Below are 5,147 nucleotides of genomic sequence, written 5' to 3'. Positions count from 1 at the left end.
CTAGTCCTTTGGCAGTCATTAAGTAGTTGTTGGCAGGGCTCATATTGTTAACAACTAACAAATTTTTCATTTGTGAATTTATTTATTTTGACTTTTTTGTTTGCTGAATCCGCCCTTCCATGCGCCGTTTCCTTTTCGATATGTTGACATATATTTCTATATGTTGATATCTAGTCATTTGCTTTAGTTTCCCTGCACTTCCTACTTCTTTAATCCCGAAGTTGCTTGCTTTGCTATTCCTCTTTCTCCTTTCGGACATTTTTGTTCCCCTATTTCATCGAACAACTGAAGTATTTCCTCTGTTACCCAATATTTCTTTGTCGTTACCTTCCTTGAACTTGTAGTTATCTGGCCAACATCTGCGACTACGCTTTTCTGCGATACCAATACTTTTTCAAGCGAACTGATAACTGTGATATTCACTATCACAGTACCTACACCAGAAGACTTGAAACGTACGTCGTCATTCCACAATACCTCACTGTCCCACTTGATGTACAGACATTTCTTGACGGTTCTCTTAAATTTCAGTCTATTCTTCATCATTACTAAATGGTGGTCCGAGCCTCTATCTACACATTACGGACATGTCCGAAAGAACAGGTACCATCTTAGTATATATATATAGTTAAGGCTCACCGGCCACTTGACCATCTTCTTCTTCTGTGCGAATGCACAAACAGTGCCCGGACTCTTATGGTAATCGGCAACGCGCCAAGAGTAATGACTATAAAGGGCGGGGGCACTACGAATGTAGTGCGGGACAATACGTTGAGAATGTGGGTTTCGCAGGAGGCGTGCCAGAGATAAGTCCCTGCAGTCACGCTATCTTCTTTGTCCTCGGTGGCTCAGCTGGATAGAGCGTCTGCCATGTAAACAGGAGATCCCGGGTTCGAGTCCCGGTCGGGGCACACATTTTCATCTGTCTCCGTTGATTTATGTCAATGTAAGCAGCTAAGGGTGTTCACTTCATTGTAATTTCATTCTAACGAGCTGCATGGCCACCGATGGTATCTGTTCTTTCGGTCATGTTCGAAAGAACAGATACCATCTTAGTATATACGGTTAAGGCTCACTGGCCTCTTGACCATCTTCTTCTTCTGTGCGAATGCATAAACAGTGCCCGAACTCACGGGAATCGGCAGCGCGCCGCGAGTAATGTCTATAATGGGCGGGGGCACTACGAATGTAGTGCGGGACAATACGTTGAGAATGTGAATTTCGCGGGAGGCGTGCCAGAGATAAATCCCTGCAGTCGGGTTGTCGTCTGTGTCCTCGGTGGCTCAGATGGATAAAGCGTTTGCCTTGTAAGCGGGAGATTTCGGGTTCGAGTCCCGGTGGGGGCACATATTTTCATCTGTCCCCGTTGACGTATGTCAACGCCTGTAAGCAGCTACGGGTGTTCATTTCATTGTAATTTCAATCATATGCGCAGTCTGTGAAATTAAAACGTTCAGTCCGGCTTTCGCCGCCGTACAGTGCGGACGTGTTGTTGTTTCCGCCTGCGGAGCACGCGCGCTCGCTGTTGTTTACATTTCCGCGGCCGTCACTTACGTGTCGCTTACGTGCATTAGAACCATGGCCAACCGTTTTAGAAAATCCACATTACGATTCACCTTCTGCAACGACTACGCACGACCAAAGGCCTTGGAAGTGGAACGCTTCCTACGCGACGTTGCTAAGATCCCAGCTTCCGACATCTTGGGCATCCATTTGTCCATGTTAAGCAGTACGATGTACGTCAATGTCGTCAGTGACGCGGTATGTGAAAGAATACTTCGTGACACCAACCACGGATTGCGCTTTTGCCACGCCGACGGCAATGTCGGAGCGGTCACTGTCGACCATGCCGGCTTAGCAATGCGCACCATACGAGTTTTCGAACTCCCGTTCGAGCTCCCGGCGGAAGACGTTATCGCGGCTTTCCGCCCATATGGCACTGTACACGGCCACACCGCCGAACGCTGGGCGCAATTCCAAACGTGCCCAGTTCTTAACGCTGTACGGCAGATCACCATCGATCTCCATCGTCACGTACCATCTTACCTGCAAATTAGCGGGTGCCGAGCGGTTGTCATATACGACGGCCAACCCAAGACCTGTTCCGGGTGCGGTAAAGAAGGCCACGTCAGATCTGAGTGTATTCAGCGACGAATCACCCAATTGCCAGCCGCTACCGTGGCACCTCCGGCTTCGACGACGGTTTTACCGATCACCTACGCCTCGGCGCTCTCTTCTCCTCCCACCGGCCGCCGCCTGTCGGACCATGTACCGGTGACTCTTCCAGCTGCTACGGATACCGCCGGGGCCGACACGTCGCGCTCAAAGCCTGACCACCCGCCCGACCATATGGACGCCCCTTCATTTGACGTTCCCGCGACGACCTTCCTCTCAGAGCGACGCGACTCCCTTCCGTCTTCCGACACGGAGGGACGAACCCGCAAACAACGTTCACCTAAGAGGCGCAAGAGGAGGTGCCATACGGTCTCGGAACGAGACGGATCACCTCCCCCTGATGCTCCAGAGACCGTCCGATCCGACGAGGCCTCGGAGAGCCCACACGACGATACGAATGAGGACAACATGGCGCCGACTGTGGCTGTGTCGACGCCTACTCTACTGGCTCGCCCAGGTGCTCCTGAACCAATGGACTCCACAGTTGCGACTGCCGCCGAGACGTCCTCCGCCCCTACGACCGAAGTGGACCGTACGACCATCCTTGATAGGATTTACGTCTCTCGGGAACTCACACCTGCAGTCCAAGGTGCAGAACTTTGGCCCCTGGCCTTTTCGGACCACTGTGCCTACATCTGCAACATTCTCTTCCCCAAGCAAGTGGTCTGGCGTAGTCGTGCACCGTGGAAGCTAAACACCACCCACCTTCATGATCCCGAATGTCTTCAACGTGTTACCGAGACATGGGCCACCTGTGGACGTCGCTTACCTACATACTGCACGACCTTGACTTGGTGGCTGGAATGTGCCAAACCTGCCATTCGACGTACTTTGATTCAGTATGGAAAGGAAGTAGCTGCGTGGCGCCGGCACACTACCGACTATTTCTACGCCGTTATCCGCGACCTGGACGCCGAACCGCCCACCCCCGACACCCAGAGGGAACGCAGCAGGAATAAGGCGCAAATTATAGCGTTGACACGCCGTAGACTGTAGGGGGCTATAGTGCGAACCCGATGTCGAAATTCGGCGGAACTAGAACATCCCACCATGCATCATATCGCCTCCGATAGGAAACATCGACGACAACAACTCATCACCGAGATCAACACCTGTCACGGCCAACACGTCACTTGCCAAGCTCAAATCGTCAGTGCCTTTGTCGACCACTACCGCACAATGTACCAGGACGAGACTACCGACAACCACGCTGAGGAGTCTGTGTTACCACACGTAACTCACACCCTCACCAACGACGAAGCGGACGAGATGGAGCCAATTACGCGTGACGAAGTCCATGATGCAATCAAACAAGGCGCTCTGAATAAGTCGCCTGGTGTCGACCGATTGCCAATAGAATTTTATCGCGCTTTCCTCACACTAATGGCGTCACGGTGGAGAGCGATGTTTCATGAACTACTGACGTTGGGGAACGCCGTACCGCCGTCCTTCGTCACGGGAATTATTATACCAATCCACAAACCGACATCAGGTGTGACGACAGCACATTACAGTCCCCTGACTCTGCTTAACGCAGACTATAAAATTTTTACACGCCTACTGGCAACGCGATGCCGCAAGGTCCCGCCTAGCATTCTATCCCCGGAACAGACAACTCCGGGCGGCTCAGTTAATATACAAACGGCCACAGGAGAATGTCGCGATTTAATTGCACTGGCAGCGGCGTGCAGACTCCGCGCCGCAGTGGTTGCCATTGATTTTGACAGCGCATTCGACGAAGTGCGGCATCCTTTTCTGTTCTCAGTGATGAACCGCATGGGTTTTCCACCAGCCTTTATCGACGTTATCCGGCGACTGTACGGCACCGCCGAATCGCTGATTCAGGTTAATGGCCGTGTGGCGGGACCAGTGGCGAACCGGCGTTCCGTACGGCAAGGCTGCCCACTTTCGACCCTACTCTATGCCATATGCCTGGAGCCACTCATTGGGAGTCTGACGAGCCACCTTTCTGGTCTCACTCTGCGACAGCACAGTTTTCGATGTCGTGCGTACGCGGACGACCTCCTCCTCTTGATCCGCTCACGGAGTGAAACACACACGGTACTTAATTTGATATCAACGTACGGCACTGCAGCGGGCCGTAACATGAATGTGGCTAAATCCGCGGCGATGCTCATTGTACGCGGCCTCTCACACGACGACTTAGCACCTCTCCCGTGTGTCCAAATATACGATACCTTGGTATCATTTTCACCTCCACCGTGCGCCGCTCCGTTGCCATCAATTTTCGGCGTGCACTCCAAACTATCCGCACGACGGTGCGACAAAATCTTCTCCGACGACTCGATTCTTTACAACGTGTCCAATACCTCAATCAACATGTGGCGTCCAGAATGGTCCACATCGCACAGGTCCTCCCGCTGCCATCAACAATTGGACGCAGCCTCCAGGCTGCCTTCGGATACTTCCCTACGGCCGATACGCTCTTTAAGGTCCGCTACGACACGCTCACCCTTCCCATGCGAGCGGGAGGCCTCGGCCTTGTCAATGTGCGACTCCGAGCGGCGTCCTTGTACATGTCCACCATGCACAAGCAGTGGCACGGGGGCACCTCTCTTACACGCAGCTTGCTGGAAATTCTTGTGCCGGCGACCATAACACCACCAGTACCAGTCGGACACATCAAGCACCATCTGACGCACATTTCTGATTTCATCGTCGACTTCAGTTATGCTCACACACACTTACCGACCACGCGTTCTCCTCGACCTAAAGATTTTTACACCCCACTGCTTCGTTCCATCTCCAGCAACAATATCGAACTCAGACATCCGTCCAAGCGGTGGCCCACGGTTTGGCGTCATATCCACCAGCCTTTTCTTCCCTCCAACGTCCGGGCAACATGGTACCAGGTCGCAAATGAAAAATTCGCCACAAATCATCGCCTTCACCCCATCGGACTAATGAACTCACCACTTTGTCCCATTTGCCACCTCTTGCATGACGATGTC

The 5,147-nt window shown here is 52.5% G+C and overlaps 1 non-coding gene across 1 annotated transcript; it reads left to right on the top strand.

Annotated features, from left to right (window-relative positions):
- The first annotated feature begins 837 nt into the window (after positions 1 to 837).
- Positions 838 to 911, top strand: Trnat-ugu. Its single transcript has one exon. It is a non-coding gene; the product is annotated as a tRNA-Thr (tRNA).
- Positions 912 to 5,147: the final 4,236 nt, after the last annotated feature.

Source organism: Schistocerca americana, chromosome 7 (assembly GCF_021461395.2).
Source record: "Schistocerca americana isolate TAMUIC-IGC-003095 chromosome 7, iqSchAmer2.1, whole genome shotgun sequence".
NCBI classification, from domain to species: domain Eukaryota; kingdom Metazoa; phylum Arthropoda; class Insecta; order Orthoptera; family Acrididae; genus Schistocerca; species Schistocerca americana.
This window is presented reverse-complemented; position numbering and strand designations above follow the sequence as displayed.